The sequence below is a fragment of the Lepidochelys kempii genome, chromosome 3 (genome assembly GCF_965140265.1).
Source record: "Lepidochelys kempii isolate rLepKem1 chromosome 3, rLepKem1.hap2, whole genome shotgun sequence".
Taxonomy (NCBI): Eukaryota; Metazoa; Chordata; order Testudines; family Cheloniidae; genus Lepidochelys; species Lepidochelys kempii.
The window spans coordinates 158,027,579-158,052,439 of NC_133258.1; the positions used below are offsets into that span (position 1 = coordinate 158,027,579).

The window sequence follows — 24,861 nt, forward strand, 5'->3', positions numbered from 1 at the left end:
TTGAGAGGTCCCCCTCCCCTGACAGCAGAAGTGCGGGCACGGGGAGGGTCTATCGGGCTTGTGGAGAGTAGCTGCTCCAGGCAGCCGTGTCACAGCGCCACTTGCAGGCCTGGCGGGATAGAACTACCCGGGCAGCCTCCTCCGCCTAAAGAGCCCCTCCCGCTTTGCCGCCTGTCGGGAGGCGAGCGCACTCATTGGCTACTGTACTGCTCCGCCCAGTCTGCCGATGGCTGTAACCCTGAGGCGTGAAGGCGGCTCCCGGAGTCGCTGGTTCTAATCTCAGGCTGGATCCCGCTGCGGGGCTCAGGTGTGTATCCCTCAGCCAGGCCTCCAGGCGGCTGGATTCTTGCGGGCCCCAGCCCGGGTGAGTGGCTGAGCAGGGCTCAGGCCCAGGGCAAGTGGCTTCAAGTCCCTGCCCTTGGGGAACTTTGTAGTCGTGGCTGCCTCGGTGGCTGCCCCAGCTGCTAGGGTCAGGAGACTATGTGAGAATCTGCCCTAGATCACATCAAACTGTCTTTTCTGTCCGCCTTCCTGCAGAAAAAAAATCTTGAAAATGTGAAGCCACTGCAGCCCCAGGGCTCAGAAACAGACCAAGTTTTGTTTTGTTTTGGGGGGATGCTCGGATCATAATTTTGAAACGTTTACTGGTGTTGGCAATACTGGGCTGCTATGCAAGTTCATATGTCTTTGGACTCTATATCAGCTTAAAAGCCCATTGCCTCAGGTTTCTGGCTCAGATTTGAACCCTGGCCTTAAAGAAGCTAGGTTCTGCTCTGGGTGAATGATAACATGGGGCAAACAGGGAGGAAATCCCTGAGGGGATGATATTAAAAAAAGATATGGCCTCAAAGGAGAGAGGCCTTGCAGAAAGATAGTGAAGGAGCAAGGCTGCATGGAAATGAAACAATGCAGAGGGGGTGAGGGAGCGTGGGCTTGTGGGGAGTGGACATAAGAACAGCCATACTGGCTCAGATCAAAGGTCCATGTAGCCCAGTATCCTGTCTTTGGCCACAGTGGACAGTGCCAGGTGCACCAGAGGGAATGAACAGAACAGGTAATCATCCAGGTAATCGCCCATTCCCAGCTCCCCAGTGGGAGGATGAAGGGCTGTGAGAGAGAAAGGTCTATTGAGAACATGGGGCCACAAGAGAGCCAAATCTGGATTTAAACTTGTAGTAACTAGCAAACATGATCACAAAAGTTATGTAAACCCTGTGAAAGGGAAATGGATTTCTTTTAAATTTTAAAGTATTTCAAGTTTTCCCAAGTTGGAAGACCTCTCATTAAGCTGGAACTTGGCTATGTGCAGAATAGAAACATCTTTAGGAAAAGAAAAAAAATCACTGGTTTCTCTGTTTAGCTCAGAAACACATCAGCCACAACAGACACTGTGTCTCAGGCTTAAACTGAAATTAAAGCTACTGATTTCAGCAAGAGACTACAGGTTATAGAATTATAGTGCTCCTAGGGACTCCTGTTTTTTTCTAAATTAATTTAACACTGATTAATTTTAATTTAAAAAAGAAAAGCAGGAACACTCATGCATGTTTTTCCCTGTTTAATTGTTTTAAAATTTATTTTTGCTTGGGCTTACTGATCTGTGATTGTTACCCATAATTGCAGAGGTAGAGTCCATGGCCAATCAGATTGCTCCCTTAGTCCTGCCCATGTTATAAAGCTCATCTAATTGCCCTTTTATAACAAACAAGCAAAAATAGCAGCGTTCTATTATCTGCCTTAGGGAGATATACTTAAAACCCAAAACTTCCAGATCTGAATCACAATGGAAGCTGTTGTTTCAGATTACTTATATTGAAATGAACAAACCTCAATGGCGTGGCCATAACCAGAAAAGCAGCTAGCAATGCGGGTCTACAATATGAGAAGCCAAAAATTAAGCAGAGCAGCTCCAGACTCTACTAATAAAAGGAGGAAATGCTAGCTATGGTTTTGCTGACCAAAAAAGGAATGGGAGGAGGGGGCTTGCAAGGGAAAGAGTGGGAGACTTGGCATGAGAGGAAGAAGTGAAGACTAAGGAGGTATATATTTCTCTGAGTCAGTAAACCAGATTAAAAGCTACAAAGAGTCCTGTGGCACTTTATAGACTAACAGACTTGCATCTGATGAAGTGGGTATTCACCCACGAAAGCTTATGCTCCAATATGTCTGTTACTCTATAAGGTGCCGTTGGACTCTTTGCCGCTTTTACAGATCCAGACTAACACAGCTACCCCTCTAAATCAGATTAGCTGGTTGTTACTGTGGAGCTCAACTGTGGAAGAGCCTTCAGTAGTTGTGCTGCCACAAGTTAATAAATTGCTACTGTGAATATTATATATAGTATCAACAATCCTGGTGGAAAGGGGGGAGAGAGGGAGTATGCAGCAGTGAGTGACAGCAGAATCTTCAGCCTAATTTTTTAAAGGTGGCCAGTCTTTTGCCTCATTTTTCAGGTACTCAACTTCAGACACCTTGGGTCTGACTCTCCGAGGTCCTGACCACCTCAACTCTTAATTGAACACAGTGGGTACATTGCTGGGGCCTAAGAGTGGCCTCAGCAGACTAGACAGTCCAGCCCAGATGGTCTGATTCTCTACTATCTTGCATCTTGTATAGTCCTTGACAGCTCTGCAAAGTGGGTGTAAAAATGCTACCATTTTGATTTGGTAGTGTTTTATGCCCACTGAAAGAGGTGGTAATCTTTACACAAGGTGTAAGGCAGTAGAAAATAAGGCCAAAAATATGTAACATTCTGCAGTTTAACTGCCCACCAGATTTAGGCCAAAAGTTTCAAAAGTGGCCCTTGATTCTGTGAACCTCAATTTTTGGGTGCCCGGCGTGCATCACTTTAGGTCTAATTTTCTGAGGTGAAGTCAACGGAACCTCTAAGTGCTCAGTTCCTCTGAAAATCAGGCTCAATTATTTGGTACCTAAAATCAGAGGTTATTTTTAAAAAAATGAGCCTTAGTGAATGACCTGTTCCAGGTATGTAATCTGCCACTTCACAGTGTTGTTTTAAACTTGTTTGGAGGCCGGACTATTTTCTTGCTGTGTTTGAAACATAGTCATAACTTTGAGCTTGATAGTTATTTATTTATAAATTATATTTTTGAATATGTCCAAAACTCCCCAAGTAATCTCCAGTGAGTACAGTGATAGATATGAATCCTAGAAATTTTTCAGTAGGCTGTCTGTCTAGTGAAAGTTATGTATACTGAACATTCATGTCTGTTGAGCCAATAATATTTGAGTACTTGGGAATAAAAAAGCAGCTCTTTTTAAACATAAGACAAAGGTATTGAACTTCTTCCTTTTCTTTTTTGGGCTCCTTTCTTGAATTGTGTTCTCGTGTACTTTCCATTTGAGAACTTATTCTGCTGACTATGACTCTTCCATCACAGTTAGGAAGTTGTATATAATATGTAGCCTCAGCTTTCTTTTCTCAGTCTCATTTAATGTATTCTAGCTATAGTCTCCTATACCACCTCAGATAATGCCTTTCCTTCCTGGGATTTTGTGCCATAAGAAACTGTGAAGAAATAACATAAGCATTGGTATAGCGGAGTGGATCTCACATGTGCTTTTCCCTCAGGCCTTCTCCTTTCATCTAACCTGCATGTGCATGATTAACAATGTCTCTTAGAGCAAGCTTCTACATGCATTGCCGCTGCAAGTTCGGCTCTGTATAGTTATATTTCTGTATCTGAATTCCACATGGTGCATTCTTTGTTTTATGTCTACCACCTTCCTTGTCATAAGTAAAATGTTGAAAAAAACCTTATATCATCACATTTTAGGGTTTGAGTCTCGGAGACGCTGAGCTCCCACAGCCCCTACTGACTTTAATGGGAGTTACAGATACTCAGCATCTCTCAGGATAAGGCATTTGTTTTCCTGTTTTTCATATTTTATGCTTTTGTCTAGACTAAGAAGCAGGTGCCATGATTCCATGTGCAAATATATTTTTCATTCCTGGATAGAGTCCACATGCTTAATTTCTAGAGCTTTGGGGTAGAACTTAATGCTCTTTTCTGTCATTGCAAAAAGACTGCTGCTAGGCCAAGCAAGCTCTTCATTGTATGCTATGTTAAATTATGGATGTGAATAGAAACAATAGGACAAACTCTGCTCTTAGTGACACTGTTGTAAATACAGAGTCGCTATTTTGTGCATATAATGTTGTAACTTAGAGCAGAATTTGGTCTAGCATGGTTGATCTCACATCAGGAGTAACGTGAAGTCCTTGAAGTTATCTGGGTATAAAAGAGCAGAGAGACTAGAATCAGGCCCAGTGACTTGGGACACCTATAGTAGAATGAGGCGCTACTAAGGAAGTTAGAATAAGATGATTATTACAGCCTAGAAACTAGTTCATGTTTAAAGTTGACATTTTAACTTTTGTTCATAGTAGGTCCAGTCCTGCTCCCATTGAAGTTAATGGCAAAACTCCTGTTAATTTCAATGAGAGCAAATTGGGCTTGGTGAGATCTCTGTCATAGCAGCCAGTGACCATCCCTTCTGTTCATTTGTGTATATTGTAATGCACCATGGGCTTGAACTGATCTAAATATCAGTCTGGCTAGGCAAGATTTTCAAGGTATTTAGGTGCCTAAAGATGCAGCTGAGCACCTACTGGGATTTTTGAAGTGTCTAAGCATGTTAGGTGGCTAACCTGCTTAGACATTTTTGAAAATCTCAAAAGACCTCTATGAACTTTTAGGCACCTAAATACCTTTGAAAATCTGGCCCACAATCACAAGCAACCCAAGCTCTGTGGTGGTTTATAACATGGACAACCAAGCCGTAATTCCTTTATTGCACTGCTCCTGAAGGAACACAGGTATGTGCTGCGCCTTTCTGTGGCTGTGTCCTTGAATCACAGTCTTAGTCTGAGCAATTACTAAATAGAGACATTTATTAATTATATTATTAAATAAATAAATGACTGATTTTCACTTCTGTAGCACCTTTCATCTGAGGATCTCTAAGGACTTTACACCAATAATCATAATGGTCTTACAAGATAATTAAGTATTGCTATAGCCATTTTACAGATGCTGAAAATAAGACACAGCGCGGTTAAGTGACTTTCCCAAGGTCACACAATAAGTTAACTGTAGAGCAAGGAATAGAATTCCGGAGATTTGATTGCCAGCCTTTTGCTCTAACCACTAGACCATTGTTATTTAATGAGGTGATTTTGCATAATATAATTGCAAGGATTTGTAGGCACATATTTGAATAGCCGTTAAAATATCAAGGGATGTATTACCACAAATGCATTTCAGCCTGCCGTTAACAGAAGTTGCTCTTTCACTTTCTGGGCACTGCTCTGAAAATTTTCACGCTACTCTGAATGTTTATCTGTTAGGGAGATATGTCCTTTTCTGTTAAGTGATGATAGTGCTCAGTTTAATCCCATCAGCGTAATAATTTATTCAAAGTAATGTGCTGTCATACAGGAGACATATGGTCGGGAGCAGAATCTATATTGTCACTACTCTGGCCATGGAGACTGAAAGTGTTATAGCAGTCCTAGAATTGGTCTGCAGGGAAAAGAACAGCATCTGGCTGCCAGCTCACGAAGCAGCAATTGTGCCGCTTTGCAAGCGGTCCAATATCGTTAGTATTAACTACTTGTAGATTTCATATCACCATTCAGTGGAATTTCTGAGCTTACAGAGGACAGGCCAGATCATCAGCTTGCGTAAACGGGAGATGCATTGATCTCTGACATTACTCCATAAATAGAAGAGAGGCTTTTACTTGACAGTAGTGACTTAGGGCTGGTCTACACCTTTGTACCACTAGAGCTATATTAAACTAGAAACTGATGTAGTAAAGCGGCACAGCCCCCCCAGGCGTGGACACTGTTATACCCGTAAAAAAATGCTTATGTGGGTGTAGCGTAAGTTACTTTATACAGGTATAACTGTGTCCACTCAAGGGGTTGTTTCACTTTATAAGGTATGTGTACACTGAAGCTGGAAGGAGTAAATTCCAGCTTGAGGAGACATACCAGCATTAGCTCTGATCAAGCTAGCATGCTAAAAATAGAGGTGTATCTGCCATGACATGACTGGCAAGAGAGAATAGCTGCCCCAGTACATAGCTGTGGTCTCAGCTGCGATAGTACTCAGGGATGCTAGCTGCTCCTGCTACTCTCACCACTACGGCTACACTGCTGTTCTTAGTGTGACAGCACGATAAGCGCTGGTGCAGGTATTTCCCCTTGAGCTGGAATTCACATTTTCCAGTTCCAGTGTAGGCATATTCATAGTGCATAGATCCCTGTCCCCCAAACTTTTTACCTTGTGCACCCCTCCTTACCCCGGTCCATGCCCTCCCACCACACACACACACCCAGAGCTGGGGCCAGGAGCGGGGCCATGGCTCCAGGAGAAGGGGGACGTGGATAGGAGTAAAGGGGCCGAGGCTGGCAGTTGGAGCTGGGGGGCACTCCCTCCCCACCCCCTGTGGGGGCTGGCCCAGGCCCCAGCCATGCTCCCCTGAACATTTCTCCATGCCCTCGTAGAGGGGCATGCCCCACAGATTGGGGACCTCTGGCATAGACCATCTCTTACATAAAGTACATAGTGTAATAGAATTGTTACAGGCTCCTTGCATGCTGCTGTAGAAAAGTAGGGCTGGAAGGGACCTCAAGAGGTTATGTTATCCTTCTCCCTGTGCTGAAGCAGGACCAAGTATGCCTAGACCACTCCTGACTGGTGTTTATCTAATCTGTTTTTAAAAACCTCCCATGGTGGGGATTCCACTACCTGTTCCAGTGCTTAACTATCTGTCTCGGAGTGGCATTGGTTGTTTAAAAGGAAAGAAGCTAGTGCACCTGTGACTTGTCAGCTGACCCCAGCTGGGCTTAAAAGAGGGCATCTAGCCCCCACAAGGGAGGAAATTGACCAAATCCGAGACTTGGTTGACTAGAGCCTGAGGGAGAGTCAGGAATGGCCTGGTGAGAGCTGCCTGCAGGGCTAATGAGAGGGGTGAAATGGGGGACAATTGTACTGGGGGCCCCTAAAATGTTTGTAATGTCTGTGTAAATAAAATGAAATGTGAGGGTGTGAGGCCTCAATTAATATGATAGACTGGGTCCCTAAACTTCTCTCAATGGGTCTAGTTGCCTGAGATCTAAGAGAGAGAAAAACATCCGGTAAGAGCTGCAGGGGTTGATTAGAAGGAGGGCAGTAATTGAGCTCATGAAGAGCTTGGAGGAAAGCTATTGGTGAGAACTGACCATAGCTGGGCAACCTCTGATGAGCAGAAGGCTTGGGCAGTGGCCTCTAGCAAAATGGAGAAGATCCAGCGTGGTCGGGGAAGCTGACCCTAGAGACAAGAGGGTGGTTGTGGGAGGATGGGATCCCCTGAGCAGCAGCAGGACCCTTGGGCAGGTAGGCCTGGAAGAGTGGAATACTGACAGAGGGGGAGCCCTCAGGGTGAAGGCATGAGTGAAGGGCTGAGGGAAGCCTACTCACTCAGGCAGTGTGGCCCTGGACTGGGGGCTAAGGAAACTGAGAACAAAATACTGCTATTGACTCTTGGGTGGGTGACTTGCTGGTGATATTCCTGAGAGAGGGGAATGAGGAAAAACTTGCTGATTGTTTAGCGTAGAAATTGGAAAATAGTTTTACTACGAAGTTTTGAGGGAATTGCTGCACTTGTGTACGTAACCCAGGGTGCCTGGGGTAGCCCTCACTGGAAATGCCAAGGTCAGGGCAGGCTGCAAAAGGGAGAGCAGATACTCCCAAGACTGGTGGATAACACTGAATTTAAACTCTCCAACCAGTCACAAACTCTGCTTCTGATCTCCCATGCTGGTTATCAAGAAGCAAAAAAGAAATCACACAGCCCCCTTTATTCCATTCCAGACATCTGGCTCTCAGTCAGCACACACGTCCAGTACCGTGAGAAGTTATTTAAAAAACTCTACTCACATATACAAAATGTTCGTCTGACCCCAAAGGGTCAGCTACGTTACCAGGTCAGTATAGGTTTGCATTTTACCCAAAATACCATGCTGCCAGCCAATCCTTTAGTGTCTAATACTAAAGGTTTATTATAAAGGAAAAAGTAAGAACAAGAAGTTGTTAAATGTTAAAACAATCACATAAAAACAAAGATTTCAAAGTCCAATATATCAGTATTGGTGAGCTTGCTGGCTTGAAAGTCCCTCTGGAACACATCCACAGCTTGAATGGGTCATTCAGTCCTCTGTTCAGAGCTTTGTTTGTAGAAAGGTTACTCCACAGGTAAGAAGCAGGCCTGAAGACAAAATGGAGGTGATGGAGCTGCCATTTATAGCCTTTTGCCATGCAGCTTGATTTCCTTTGTTCCAAACACAAGCTGCCCAGCACATGGCCTGGAAGCCTTAGAGTTCTGTCAATAGGCATGTCCCTGCATGCCTTGCTGAGTCATAAGGTGTATCCCTTGCCTTCTCTCAGTGGGTCAGTTGTATAGCTGATGTCCCTTGATGGGGTTGCAAGAAGGCTAGGCAGTGCTAATGCCAATCTGTCTGGGGGTGTCACCCAGATGCACAGCATAAGTTTGGAACTACAGATGTACCATACATATAACTTACAGTACAAAGGTGATAAACACATACACGAGATTATCATACCTGGCAAATTATGTCGCGTAAGGTATCTGCAAAATGTTATATATGGCATAACTCACTGCAATTTCACAATATTGGTATTCATAATATCCTAAATGTCCCCCAGAATCCATACAGTGTCAGTGTATGTGAATAAATTATTCCCAGATGTATTTTTTGTATTGGACGCTGAGAGACTGTTCCTTTGCATGGGCTATAGAAATGGGAAATTGAGGCAGGCACACTGGTCATATCAGTGCCTGCTGCAAGAGGGTGCCTGAGGAAAAGATTGCCTTATGATGATATCTAACCTAAATCTCCCTAGCTGCAAACTTCCCGTCCTACACTTAGTGGTCATGGAGAACAATTGATCACTATCCTCTCTAAAGCAACTTTTTACATATTTGAAGACTATTGTCAGGTCCTTCTTCAGTCTTCTTTTCTCAGGACTAAACATGCCCAGTTCTCTCAATCTTTTCTCATAGGTCAAGTTTTCTAAACCTCTTATCCAGGTTGTCCTTATCTTTCTTAAAGTGTGGTGCCCAGAACGGAACACAGTACTCCAGCTGAGGCCTCGCTAGTGCTGAGTAGAGTGGGACAATTACCTCCCATGTCCTATATATCAGTGGTTCTCAAAGCCGGTCTGCCACTTGTTGTGGAAAGCAGTGCGGGCCAAGGGACATGCTGGCTGCCCTTCCCGCAGCCCCCACTGGCCTGGAGCAGCGAACCATGGCCAGTGGGAGCCGCGATCAGCCGAACCTGCGGACGTGGCAGGTAAACAAACCGGTCCTGCTCGCCAGGGGCTTTCCCTGAACAAGTGGTGGACCGGCTTTGAGAACCACTGCTGTATATGACATTCCTGTTTTGTTAATACATCCCATAATATTTCCCCTTTTCACAACAGCACCACATTGTGGGTCACAAATTCAATGAGTCAACAATAACCCCTAAATCCTTATCTGCAGAATTGCTGCCCACCCAGTTATTCCCCATTTTGTATTTGTGCATATGATTTTTACTTCCAAGTGTAATACTTTGCACTTGTCTCTATTGAATTTCAGCTTGTTGATTTCAGACCAATTCCCAAATTTATCAAGGTCATTTTAAATTCTGATCCTGTCCTCCAAAGTTCTTATAACCCCTCCCACTTTAGTGTCATCTGAAAATTTTATAAGTGTACTCTACTTCATTATCCAAGTTGTTAATGAAAATATTTTTCAAACAGTTGTTCACATACCTTATAATTTTATCTAGCGCATATTTCCCTAGTTTGCTCATGAGACTGTCATGTGAGACTTTGTCAAAAGTCTTACAAAAGTCCGGATATTTCATGTCTGCTGCTTCTTCCTAATCCACTAGGCCAGATACCCTGTCAAAGAGGAAAATCAGGTTGGTTTGGCATTATTTGTTCTTGACATTCTGTTGACTATTATTTATCACCCTATTTTCTTATAGCAGATTGGAACACTGAAGGGGTATTTGTATTTCATAGAATGTTGGTGCAGGTAGAGTTTAGATTTACATTTAAAAGGAAGGTTTTAAAGGAGATGAATGAATGTTTTTATCCCCCTCCCCATTCCTGGAATGGCATGAAACACTCAACTTTGTTGTTCTAGTACTACAATATTGTAAACCCTGAAATATTACATATATAAAGCATGTATTACCCAGACTGGGAGTAGCTGTAGGGCATCATGCTGATTAAGAGGCCCAGTAGAGACATGTCTGAAAGCCAAGATCCTTGCCTTGAATTGTTTCCCCACACCCAGCTTGCAGAATTTCCATTATGCACCTTGACACAGAGGTCACTGTGTTGATCTGGGCCTTTGATAGGCTTAGTTTGTTGTTGCAAAGGAATTATATTTTCAAAGCTACCAATCTGGCAACTTTTATAAGATTTAAAATAGTTTCAAAAATAAGGAGGCCGGGGCGGGAAATGTGTGTAGGAGTCTGCATTAATTCCATGCAAGGATTTGTACTGTAACTTTATATGGAAGGGGATAAGCTCTGCCAAGATTTGAAATACACATCCAGATAATCTCATCCTAAGTGATTGAAGTATTTGCCTGTTATATTAGCAAGTATTGCTGACCTGTTTGTTAGTAAATACAAAGCAGATTATGAGCCTAATCTTGCTCCCACAAGAGTTAATGGCAAAACTCCCAGTGACTTTTACAGGAGTGGGATTGTGTCCTGACTGTATCAGATCAAGTCATGTCAAAAGTATATACATGAAGGATGTGAATTTATAAACAAAAATCTACAAGCTAGATTCTCTGCGGGCACAGGAGAGACGAGGGGCCATCAGGAAGCTGATTGTGGCTCCCTGAGTTTCCTCATGTCCCTGCTTGACCATCTAGCAGCTGAAACATAACCAGAGCTCAGTTCACTCAGGCCATACCTCCTCCTGGCCCCAATATACTTCCTGCCCCTGGGAGAGTAGTGTAGGAGCTAGCTGTGCTGGCTTTATGCTTCCAAGGGACTCCCCCATCCAGAGGAATTCCCAGCAATGGGGATGCAGCCAGTCTCTACTTCTTGTGCCACCTGAGCAGCACAAAGAGGTTGGAGCAAGGCTGATCATTTGCCTGTACAAACCAGTTGTTCATCTCCTACCATATTCTCCATTTTTCTTTAGAAACAGGGTAAGTCTGTGTTGTTGTAACGTTAACTTTCCTTCTGTACAGTTTACTTTTGTTGTTTTAAAACAATGATCATGAAAGGAAGATTGGCAAACATAGCATTTACTGTGCAAAAACGTACACACAGTTGCTTTGAACTAAATAAATTCCCTACAGAGGTGCGAAAGATTGTGAGGCTGTCACGGCCAGATTAAACAAAGATCAGTACAGGTGTTTTAACACCAGCTGTCCTGCAAATCTGGGTACCTTAAATTCTATGCTGCTGTGGCTAACAGCCTAGACGCTAACAGCCAGCCTACAGGCATGCAGGTCACACCATGGCTTCCACTGCCCATTTACTGTTAGTGACACCAGCACCCACCCCCCCAGTCCAAAATTGCCTCCACACGGTCTCCCTGCCGTGTCCAGCTCTCTCCTGGAACTCTCACAGAAAGTTATTAATTTGGTTGCTCCTTTAAAGAGACAGAAACAGCAGCTTGTTACCTTGACTGGAGTTCAGTCACTTCACTTCAATCAAAGCAGTGGGTTTGTTCAGATAAAATCTCTTTTTAATTGTTTTACTTTTTAAGTGAGTTCAAGTATAAGGGACAGGTAGAAAGGGGTACAAACAAAAATACACTTTTTAATGGCTAAGACCTGATGTAACAAGCAATAGTCTTTGTTCAAGGTAGGTTTCAGAGTAACAGCCGTGTTAGTCTGTATTCGCAAAAAGAAAAGGAGTACTTGTGGCACCTTAGAGACTAACCAATTTATTTGAGCATGAGCTTTCGTGAGCTACAGCTCACTTCATCGTGAGTTCATAGTGAGTTGAGCTACACTGAGCTGGTCAGACCAGCTGAAACTCGCTGCTAGATAGCAGGGAGTCCTTTGTGTTCTGGCATGAGGATGCTCTTAGGGTCACAGAGGCTTCCAGATCTTGGATGTCTTGCTTTTCACAGACAGAAATCTCTATGGTATGCACTTCTCTGGAGATATCTGCAGGCCAGCAGGGACCATACTATCTCTCCTCCAGGTCCACTAAATCAAATCACTGGTTTATGGGTGGTGATCAAGAATGTTAATGTGGTTTGCTGGGGATGCCTGCCACTGTATTGATTTTTTTTTTTATTATTATTGTTCCTTTAGAGTTGAAGACAGCTCCAAAAATATAAACCTGTGTATCTGACTCGTTATGTAGCTTCTCTTCCAGGAGGCTGTGAAATTCCCCATGTGTGGTGCACATTTTCTAATAAGCCTCTTCTACATGTGGAGTTGTAGATTTAACCATATACTCCTCAGTCTGGCCTTCTAAGATGAGAAAATGCGGAGGGACAAATTTGAAGGTGCTGTGTCAGTTAAACACTTGTAGTTTGGTATAAGGGAGTCGAAGTGTCTGATTCTGAGCTCTCGCTAGCTTCACAATATTGTGACACCATTGACTTTGATGGAGTTACTCTGAATAATTATGCAGGGAGCTCTGTGTGGGCCCTCAAAGAGCCCTGCTCTCATGAGGGAATTAAGTGATTAGTAAGTGGTAGCAGTTTGCTGTTTAAATAACTATAGTAAGTTGAGAATACACACTGGTTATACGTGTGGTGGAGAATTTTCCCGCATTGATACAGCAACCTCCTATCTGAAGAGTGGCAATGCTAACCTCAGAGTCTGGAAGTTCTTTTCCTCAGGGGCAGGATTAATTCAGTACCCCATAAATCTTATTATGTATTCTCTTCATTCCTCAGAGAAATATCATGAGGGTTAATTATTTTCCTGCTCTGACTCACAGTGATTCTGTGCCAGAGGATTCTGGCAGTAAGTATAATCCTAGTTATACCCCCAGTGAGGAGACCATTGTTAGTGATGTTGATGAGGAAGCATTAATGGAGGCTGAATCAGAGCGTGATGCAGAATCTGAGAGCCTTGACCTAAAGGGACTGGAAATCTTTTACTGATATGCTGCACTTAATAAAGCCTCACCAAAACCAGGGGTTTTATTTTTTTAAAATCAAAATGCAGATTATGGAATCTGTCTCTCTCAAGGCTCAGTTGTGCTGGAAAAAGGGAAGAGATTCACTGCTGGAGCACCAGTGCACAGTGGCATTCCCCTGGGGAGGAGTGCAGTGTAGAGAGGGTTTTAAATAGGAAATAGGAAATGTGCTTCACAGCACAACCATATCAGCATACTAGAATTGAGGCCCTCATCCTGGCCAGGCCCCACCAAGAGACACCCTTTCAGAGCTAATCAGCACGACAAGTAGAGAATGTGTTGGCCCCGGTATAGATATTGCTTTGGAGATGGAAGTGGCAGCAATAAAATACATTTTAAGCATTGTTTCTGTATTGCTTTTTTAAAAACTGAAATGATGACTGCCTGCTGCACGAGCATGCTGGGGAAGGAGGGTAAAAGGATTCCCTGTGTCTTCTCCCGCTAGCATACCTTCACAGGAGCAGGTATAATTGTAGTCCTTACAGTGTTTCATTTTCCCTTAAGTTATTACTTCTACTTCCTATTCTGTGGTTTCCAAGACCAGTTTAAATGCTGAGGGAGACACATGAGTCCTTATAGTGTTATTTCCCACAAATTGTGTTGGCAGCTTATTCGGAGGCATTCATCTCTTTGAGTTAGCACTGAAGGATTATGTTCCCAGCTCCAAGAAAGAAGCAGGCAGGATTCTCTCAGAGCACAGTCTTTTTCTGTGAGCCACTTGGGGAAAATGGAGATCTGACCTTCATTTCTCTGGCCTGACAGATCTCATTCTCTCTGTTGTCTCTGACCCGTGTTTACATGCTGAATTCTCTAGTTCCTCTGACAATTTGCATCCTTTCTTGTGCTTCCCCTGGTCTCTGTGGCACTGTGTGGCCAACTTCTTGAGCAATTCACCGTCTTCTCTAGTTTTCTCCAGACTGTGCAATCTTTGTAGCTATTCATGGTCTTTTCGGATGTTTTCTTGGCGCTATGCAGCCTTCTGCAATATCCCATTCAACTTGCAGTCTTTACTCTTCCTCAGTGCCTCTGGAAGCTCACATCTTCTCCTGATGTTTCCTAGCACCATATGGTCTGTCACAGATCCACAGGATCAGTGTTGTGGTCCCAGCTTTGGAATGATTTCTAGGAGGAACCCCTTTGTTGTGCCAGAATTCCTACGGGTCTCGTTCTTCCTCCCAAGTAAGCCACATGGCTTCACTGACTCCTTAGACTGGATCTCTGTGTCTTCAGCACTCCTCTGTGCCTGCAGCATGAGTTCGGTTTAGTGAGTCCAAGTGAGACAGACCCCCAGTGGAGATTTATACACTTTTTAGGGATTAATGCACCTCTCCAAGCATGTGCAGTACCACACAGTGTTGTCAAAACAGTAGGGTTTATTCGTCATCTAGAATACAGCATGGAAAATCATTAGGCTAGCATGGAGGAATGAAGGTTAAAGTATAGTCCATTCTGGTTAGCTCAGAGCCCAGCCAAGCTGTAGATGAACCCCATTGTTCAAGGTCCATCTACCTCAGTCCATCTGATCTTCTTTGTCAGACGCCCAGGTGTGCCCCAACTGCTTCCCGCAGTCCACACTTAACCCCCACTTCACACCCATCAGTGTTTTGTTCTCAAACTGGGGAAATGCTGCTCCACTTCCTGCAGAGAGATGGGACAATCTATGGTCATTGTTTGCTACGTTTCAATGACCGGGCAATTGAATCTACCCTCGTTTTCTCAAGAGCTCCCTTGATATGCGACTTGAGACCCAGACAACTAGATACCATTCACACATGTGTGATAGCCTGCCCTGATAGCAGACAGTCCCTTTACACCCACTAGGTAACAATGCAGCGTATGGGGAAGCTGAGGCCCAAACAGGACTCAAAAATATTACTTTGTCACATGGTCATTTATGGCAACTCGGCAACTTACAGCCTTTTACGGTATCTCATTCATCTCTATAGAGCACACAACTTTGCCTGAAAATTTAATGTTCATGGACACCATTGTGTTTGTGTGGGTGTCACAGTTGTCTTGTACCTTTACAACAGAATGCAAATAAGATTAATATGCATGCATGAACTGAACCTCAGCCAAGCTTCTAGAGCCCTACTCCTCACCTCAGGGACCTCAAAAAGGTGGCCCTCTCCTATGGCAACTAATATTATAGAGGACCTCTGGTGGCAAGGTCGTCTCCTCCACAATCCCCAAATTCAGCTGCAAGAGGCTGCGATAGTCAACACCTCCTGATGCAGACAAATAAGGCAGCTATACATTTTCTAAAACAAAGCAGGTTCTTCATAGAAGCAAAACAAAAGTTTAAAAGGAATCTTTGGCTACGTGGTCACTAATGTAGATGAGTGACAATGATCTGCACCAAACAAATTAATAAATACGGAAATGACTATTAAAGAGCAAGTGGTGCCTGTGAAGATCAGAGAGGAGGAAGAAGGGATAACAGGATAGTGCTGAGAGTCAGCTGGGAAAGATCAAAGAGAACCAAACTACAGCCAGGGTGCATCAGAAAAGGATGAAAGCTGCTAATGATGTGGGTGCTGGGAGACATCAGGTGTGTCAAGGGGATTGGAGGAGAATAATAGCTGCAGGTTATCTCAGAGAAGGCCTCTCAGTGACAGAGAAAACCAGAGAAGGCCTCTCCAGTACAGAGGATCCCATATAAGACCCTGAGCAGCTAAGGACATCAGAGAGAACATTCAGTGAATACCATGAACTACGCAGGACATCAAAGAAAACCACATATAGAAAGAGTATGAGTTGCGGGGGACCTTGGAGAAGGTCAGGTAGTGCTAGATAAGCTGCTAGTGAAAAAGGCTCTGAGCTGGAGGGCCTGTCCTTTATACTTCGGGTTCCTGTCCCTCCCCTCTGCTTCCGGCAGGGTTGGGGCATGGGTGTCCTGGCTTTGTCCACCAGGACGTGGTTGCAGCTGTCCCTCAGTCCATCTGGGCGGGAGGCCACACCCCCTTGCTACAGGTTGCACTAATGTACATTGGGACCAGCATTGAACTAGCCTCAGAATCAAGGTGCTACAACTCCTTAAGTAGGCACAATGCAGACATCAGCAATCCAAACTTTCTTCGTACTGTCTCCTTGCAATGTGCCTCATAGTTGATTCGGAAGGACCATCTTTAGCCGTGAGAGCATAGTTTTCTTTCCATGTCTCATTGGGTATGTCTATAAAACAACCTGTGCCAGACCTGTGTCAACTGACTGCTATAAAATTGTGTATTAGTCCAGGCTGGAACTTGGGCTCTGGGACCTTCACCCTTCATGGGGTTCCAGAGCTAAGGCTTAACCTATGCTGCAATTTTCTAACCCTGCAGCCTGAGCCTCCAAAGTCTGATACAGCTGACAGGTGTTTTGGGCCAGCTGTGGGTGTTTTGTTGCAGTGTAGACCTACCCATTCAATCCTTGGCCTCTCTGCTGGGATTACTAATCAGAGTGTCGAGTGGTATATTGATATGTACATTTGTGGACTGTGACCACCAACTCACGTCATATACAATAGGTCACTGAATAGCCCTTTTGTACATAACAAATGTGGACTGAATTCAGAGTGGTAATCTACAGTTTAAAGTCTCTATTTCAATTGTGACCGAAATTTTCTCCTCTCCCTCTCCTTTACTACATATGATAACTGTCTTACTAAGAGGGGCAATCCTGTTTTTTTATAAACTGTTTTTACCATATTATTATTCTCCCATCAGAAAGTTTTATATTCATTGAACACTGAAATGCAGCCACCTCTGACTTAGCTATAGAATTTACCAGCATCAGCAACACTGTAGAACAATTTAGGATACGAACTGAAGAATGACTTCTCCCAATGAAACTACAGCAGGAAACTTTAGATAAACCTGGGTATAATTACCTGAATTGGAATTCTGCCAGGATAACATTAACCTAAGCAGTAGTAAAGTTCTGACATTACACAGGGCAGCAAGAAGATCGAGAAGAAAATACAATAACACAAGTGGGAAGAAGCATCTGGGTAGAAGTTTTAGCCAATGACGAAACACAAACCTTCACTTCTAAGGATTGAGATATAAAACAGAAGGAACAAAATCAAAAGCAGAGGATGCTTCCGTACAGCATATGTGACGATGGCTAGCCTATGTAACTTGTTAAAAGCACTGCAGTAAAAAAGTATGCATATCTTACAAAATATCTGAGAGGTTACTTGGATGACTGGACACAATGATATTCAATCCCCTACCTAAAACAGACTATGTGAATGAGGACAAAAATGAAAAAAATGATCGGTCCTATTTCATGCCAGCACAAATATGTAAACGGAATCTGATAAGTGCTAAGTTCACTCAACTTCCACTGAAGTCATTTAGAACTGGGGTCAGACTTCCAGCTCACAAGCGATGCCCAGTATCTTGTAGGATCAGGCCCCTTATAAATGCAAATATTTTTATTTTATAATTAAATGAAGAATGCAAGCACCACAGAATTGATGCTCTTGGGTCATTCCTTTTACACTGCCAGCTAGGCAACTATAAAGTACATTAATGACAGCTTTGCTTCTGATCTTGAGGATAGCAGCTAAGGGAGTTAGTTAGGAGAGCATTGTTGCCTCAAAAAAGTGAAATTAATAAGAATCCAGATTTTAATCATGCTGCCTTGAGAGCAAAATAAAATCAGTAACAATCAGTGTCTGGTCTTCAACTGTTACAATAAAACAATCTTGTAGGAGACATCTCACCAGATGTCTCCTTTCCTTAGTTAAAGCTTTATAAATAATGTCTCTGTTGCCTTGGCATCTAAGCACCTTGCTGCAATTAAAACAGAAATACAAGATAACGAGGGAAAAATACTCCCTTAACCTCTAAAACAGTATCCTGTGCTGCCTTCCACATTAGTTGCTTGGGCCCAGTTCCCAAATGCTGCCCGCAAAAAAGTGAGCAGCCAAACTCAGTTTTTGGTCAGTGAGAGCAGGATCAGGCCTCAGGTATCAAAACTGTAGGTGATCAGTAAATGAAGTGAGAGATGTCAGGGACTCAAATGGCAAAAAACCAAACTGATGGAAATAAAAGAGCTGTAATAAATGCTGTATGACTTGACCTAGAAACCACAGGGTATATAAATAGCAATTTATTTTATAGTGAGAACTGAACATTCCCATACCTCCCAACATTTCAAGTGGCTAAAAGCAGGATGCAGTGCCACTCAAATTTGGCTCATCTGCCCCTCCATAGATAGAGGCAGAAGGATCATGTTTAATTGGCATTGTGACCTAGTGAATGGCCATAGATGGAGAGACGGCAGGGTCAAATTTTAGTGGTGGTGTGCCCTGTTTGCTTGATCAGAACACCATTCTGTTTGGGGGCCCTATCAAAAGGGGGGCCCAGAACAAACTGCCCTTCAACTGGGACAGAGGGTACAGTTGGGGTACCTTTGGGGGTCAAAGGGGACAGTCCTTTTAAACCCAGGGGCCTTTGGGGGTCAAAGGGTACAGTCCTGTTAAACCCAGGACTGTTGGGAGGTCTGTATTCCCATTTTTACACATGTGTTTCTTTCCATTTAAACTTCAATCTCTGTGGTCTGCAGATCAGCCTCATTTAAAAAAAAATACAGAGACTGGATGACTTTGAGGGTTGGTAATTGAAGTTAAAGGCTCCACAGCCAACATCACTGGTTGAAATGCAAACCAGGTTGGTTGTGACTGAGACCTGTTATACATTAGGATTTTACAATGGTATATCCATGAAAAATCCACACCCCTGAGAGACATAGCTATACTGACCCAACTCCCCAGGTAGACAGTGCTAGGTTGATGGAAGAATTCTTCTGTGGACCTAGCTACTGCCTCTTGGGGTGGTGTATTAGGTATGCCGATGGGAGAAGCAGACAGCTGCAGCGCTGCAGCTGTGCCACTGTTGTGTTTTAAGTGTAGACATACCGTGAGAGTTGGTACCGTCTATTAGCTGGTAGCTTGTGTGAAATGAGTTGGTGGTTTTAGTTCAGTTTCTAGTGGCTATAATGAAAATCAGCACCACAATTAGCACTACTTAGCCCCTGGTAGTTGGAATTCACAGCAGAAAGGCCAAGGACTGAATGTCCATTGGAGTCTGAGCTATCATATCACTGAGCAACAACAGACCTCAAGTCAAGGATGAGGAATATAGACAGACTGCTGTGGGCTGAAGGAGGAAGTTTGCATTTTTTTGCCCTGTAAACATGGCCTAGGCACTACTTCAGTGCTGTCTGGACCTTTTCCTGGCCTTCTGCACAGGGGTGAATTACATCCTCTGGGAATAGGTCCCCAAGCTCTCAATCTATCACCTTTGATCAGCGCTAAAATAAACAATTATACAACATTAAGCTTTTTGGAATACAAAAAGTTTTTTTTTATCAGAGTGAACTCAGGGCCTAATCCTGGGAGGTGTTTAGTACCTTCAAATTGTATTGACTTTAGTCAGAGGATGAGACCCTTTGTCTCTCCAATGTTTAGTAATTCATATCTACTGTGCTTATATTTTCTCAGAATATAAAACAAATTATACTAATTATTCATCATAATGTCAAGTACAACCGGAATATATTTGTGCCACAAACTATGTGGAATTGCTCTGTAAACTGCTGAGCTCTTGCCTTTTTGGTATGCTTTAAAAATCAAATTATATGGGTTTAGCAACAAAGCTGTAATTAGGGCCAGTGGAAAACAGTGGGTAGAATAATATTGTGGATTCTGCAGTTTTCGTCATGTTGCTCCGTAATTTGCCAGAGCCCAGGAGTATTATTGCTTCATAGTATATTAATGCTGTCAGTAAAACATCCTTTACTTTCTGGAATGGAACTGGCTCTTCAGCAAGCAGGTTGCCAAGGCTGGCCTCTATTTACAGTAATCCACAAATGGGGCCCAACTCTCTTCCTGTTGAAGTCAATTGCAAAATTTCCATTAACTTCAGTAAAAGCAGGAGCAGACCCTTACAAGGGAAGATAGTAGACCAGGTAGTCAACAGGCAGACTGGGCCAAATCTGGACCGCCAGGCGCTTTTGAACAGACTGCAAAATCTTTTTATTTACTTATTATTATCATAATTGTTACTGAGGTTTGAAAATATTCCTCTGGAGTCTGGACCTTGACTATACCTTGACCTAGAAGTTTGGACCTCGACTAAAAATAATTGACTATCCTGTAGATAGATAAGGAAGATAATAGAGCAGAGATATCAGACATAGGAGTAGGCTTGTTTCCATGTTTTGTTATGGTCTGTGGGATGGGATATAAATTCAGGATTTCATACTCTCCTAGGTTAACACTGGATCTCACTGAAATCAGTGAGAGATTTGCACAGAGACTAAAGAGAAATACAGCCTTGATGAAGTAACTACATTGTTATTATTTACTTTATGCAGTACTTTGTCACATACTGTATCACTCATTGAGAAAATCTGATCTCCATTAGCAAAAAGAAAAGGAGTACTTGTGGCACCTTAGAGACTAACACATTTATTTGAGCATAAGCTTTCGTGAGCTACAGCTCACTTCATCGGATGCATTCAGTGGAAAATACAGTGAGGAGATTTATATACATAGAGAACATGAAACAATGGGTGTTACCATACACACTGTAACCAGAGTGATCACTTAAGGTGAGCTATTACCAGTCGGGGGGAGCCTTTTCTAGTGATAATCAAGGTGGCCCATTTCCAGCAGTTGACAAGAACGTCTGAGGAACAGTGTGTGTGTGTGTGGGGGGGGCGGTTTGAGGGACTGTCTGTAAGCGAGGACTGGCCTGTCTCTCACGATTTGTGAGAGTGATGGATCGTCCTTCAGGATAGGTTGTAGATCCTTGATGATGCGTTGGAGAGGTTTTAGTTGGGGGCTGAAGGTGATGGCTAGTGGCGTTCTGTTATTTTCTTTCTTGGGCCTGTCCTGTAGTAGGTGACTTCTGGGTACTCTTCTGGCTCTGTCAGTCTGTTTCTTCACTTCAGCAGGTGGGTATTGTATTTGTAAGAATGCTTGATAGAGATCTTGTAGGTGTTTGTCTCTGTCTGAGGGGTTGGAGCAAATGCGGTTGTATCGTAGATCTTGGCTGTACACAATGTATCGTGTGGTGTGATCTGGGTGAAAGCTGGAGGCATGTAGGTAGGAATAGCGGTCAGTAGGTTTCCGGTATAGGGTGGTGTTTATGTGACCATCGCTTATTAGCACTGTAGTGTCCAGGAAGTGGATCTCTTGTGTGGACTGGTCCAGGCTGAGGTTGATGGTGGGATGGAAATTGTTGAAATCATGGTGCAATTCCTCAAGGGGTTCTTTTCCATGGGTCCAGATGATGAAGATGTCATCAATGTAGCGCAAGTAGAGTAGGGGCATTAGGGGATGACAGATGAGGAAGCGTTGTTCTAAGTCAGCCATAAAAATGTTGGCATACTGTTGGGCTTTGCGGGTACCGATAGCAGTGTCGTATACATTGTCTACAAATGTGAAATAGTTAGGATGAGGACAAAGTCACAAAGTTCAGCCACCAGGTTTGCCGTGACATTATCGGGGTTACTGTTCCTGACGGCTTGTAGTCCATCTTTGTGTGGAATGTTGGTGTAGAGGGCTTCTACATCCATAGTGGCCAGGATGGTGTTTTCTGGAAGATCACCGATGGATTGTAGGTTCCTCAGGAAGTCAGTGGTGTCTCGAAGATAGCTGGGAGTGCTGGTAGAGTAGGGCCTGAGGAGAGAGTCTACATAGCCAGACAATCCTGCTGTCAGGGTGTCATTGCCTGAGATGATGGGGCGCCCAGGATTTCCAGGTTTATGGATCTTGGGTAGCAGATAGAATACCCGAGGTCGGGGTTCCAGGGGTGTGTCTGTGCGGATTTGTTCTTGTGCTTTTTCAGGGAGTTTCTTGAGCAAATGCTGTAGTTTTTTTTTGGTAACCCTCAGTGGGATCAGAGGGTAATGTCTTGTAGAAAGTGGTGTTGGAGAGCTGCCTAGCAGCCTCTTGTTCATATTCCGACCTATTCATGATGACAACAGCACCTCCTTTGTCAGCCTTTTTGATTATGATGTCAGAGTTGTTTCTGAGGCTGTGGATGGCATTGTGTTCTGCATGGCTGAGGTTATGGGGCAAGTGATGCTGCTTTTCCACAATTTCAGCCCGTGCACATCAGCGGAAGCACTCTGTGTAGAAGTCCAGTCTGTTGTTTCGACCTTCAGGAGGAGTCCACCCAGAATCCTTGTTTTTGTAGTCTTGGTAGGAAGCTCTCTGTGGGTTAGTATGTTGTTCAGAGATGTGTTGGAAATATTGCTTGAGTCGGAGGCGTCGAAAATAGGATTCTAGGTCACCACAGAACTGTATCATGTTCGTGGGGGTGGAGGGACAGAAGGAGAGGCCCCGAGATAGGACAGATTCTTCTGCTGGGCTAAGAATATAGTTGGATAGATTAACAATATTGCTGGGTGGGTTAAGGGAACCACTGTTGTGGCCCCTTGTGGCATGTAGTAGTTTAGATAGTTTAGTGTCCTTTTTCTTTTGTAGAGAAGCAAAGTGTGTGTTGTAAATGGCTTGTCTAGTTTTAGTAAAGTCCAGCCACGAGGAAGTTTGTGTGGAAGGTTGGTTTTTTATGAGAGTATCCAGTTTTGAGAGCTCATTCTTAATCTTTCCCTGTTTGCTGTAGAGGATGTTGATCAGGTGGTTCTGCATTTTCTTCGAGAGCGTGTGGCACAAGCTGTCAGCATAGTCTGTGTGGTATGTAGATTGTAATGGATTTTTTACCTTCAGTCCTTTTGGTATGATGTGCATCTGTTTGCATTTGGAAAGGAAGATGATGTCTGTCTGTATCTGTATGAGTTTTTTCATGAAGTTGATAGATTTCCACTCCATACTGCTAAATTCAGTGCCTTGCATAATGCCAGGTTTCAGAGTAGCAGCCCTGTTCCAGCTTACAGACAGCTGGCCTACAGACAGCCCCCCAACCTGAAGCAAATACTCACCAGCAGCCACACACCACACAACAGAACCACTAACCCAGGAATCTATCCTTGCAACAAAGCCCGTTGCCAGCTGTGTCCACATATGTATTCAGGGGACACCATCATAGGGCCTAATCACATCAGCCACACTATCAGAGGCTTGTTCACCTGAGCATCTACCAATGTGATATATGCCATCATGTGCCAGCAATGCCCCTCTGCCAAGTACATTTATCAAACTGGACAGTCTCTACGTAAATAATAAATGGACACAAATCAGACATCAAGAATTATAACATTCAAAAACCAGTTGGAGAACACTTCAATCTCTCTGGTCACTCGATTACAGACCTAAAAGTGGCAATACTTCAACAAAAATACTTCAAAAACAGACTCTAACGAGAGACTGCTGAATTGGAATTAATTTGCAAACTGGATACAATTAACTTAGGCTTGAATAGAGACTGGGAGTGGATGGGTCATTACACAAAGTAAAACTATTTCCCCATGTTTATTCCCTTCCCACCCCCTTCCTCTTCCCCCCCCCCCACACTGTTCCTCAGATGTTCTTGTCAACTGTTGGAAATGGGCCACCTTGATTATCACTGCAAAAGGTTCCCCCCCCCCGCTCTCCTGCTGGTAACAGCTCACCTTAAGTGATCACTCTGGTTACAGTGTGTATGGTAACACCCATTGTTTCATGTTCTCTATGTATATAAATCTCCCCACTGTATTTTCCACTGAATGCATCCAATGAAGTGAGCTGTAGCTCACAAAAGCTTATGCTCAAATAAATTTGTTAGTCTCTAAGGTGCCACAAGTACTCCTTTCCTTTTTGCGGATACAGACTAACACGGCTACTACTCTGAAACCTGATCTCCTTTAGGCCACCGTCACTTCTGCTTTTTGGTTTCTCATCCTTCCCCATCTTTTTTTCTATGTTTCTCTCTCCCTCTTACCTTCATTGTGAGTGTTCTGTGTTTTTCCCTCTGCATTTACTTCCCTGCCATGACTCCCAGATCCCATTCCATTCGCTAATATGATCAGCAGTGGAATAGTGTTGATATTTAAATGTTGACTTTGGGCTTTAGGGGCAGGGAAGTTCATCCTCTAAGTCATTGCTTCAGGCTTTCTGCAGACTCAGGTAGACAAAATGACGTTGATTTACAATTGGTTCATGTTTGGAATGTTTCTTTGTAGCCACAAGGACTAGAAACCTACTTTTTTGAAAATTAAAGCTGAGATTCCAAACAATCTGAATATCTACTGTGGGCAATATAATTACAACAGTGGGCTGGATCCATTATAATTGTTAATTATCTGTATTGCTATAGTGCCTAGAATCCCTGGTCATGCAACATGATCCAGCTGTGCTAGTTGCAGTGTAACCACAGAACTAAGACTATCCCTGCCCCAAAGAGCTTACTGTCTATGGGTCTTTTTGACATCACTGTCACAGAGGAAGGAAATGAGGATGATAAAAAAGGAAAGAAAGAGGGTGAGGTAATTATGGGGAAAAAGCAAGGAAGAAGGGAAAATAGGGTGAGGGGGGAAAAAAGAAAAGCAAGAAGAAAAGAGCAAATTGGGAAAGAAAAAGGAGAGGGAAAATAAAAGAAAAGGGAAGAGAAAGGAGGCTGGGGGGAAAGAAACCAGAGGTGAAAGTTTGGGGGTGGTTAAAGTCAAGGTTCCAGTTTGTCCCATTATAGAAAAAGGCCCTAATTATTAAATTT

General features: G+C 43.5%; 1 long non-coding RNA gene across 1 annotated transcript in view; it reads left to right on the forward strand.

The window, feature by feature from the left end:
• Positions 1-199: 199 nt before the first annotated feature.
• LOC140908311 (uncharacterized) overlaps positions 200-24,861 on the forward strand; it is a 39,864-nt gene continuing 15,202 nt past the window's right edge. Inside the window, exon 1 of the long non-coding RNA XR_012157831.1 lies at positions 200-307. This is a non-coding gene — a long non-coding RNA (uncharacterized lncRNA). The remainder of the gene's footprint in view (positions 308-24,861) is intronic.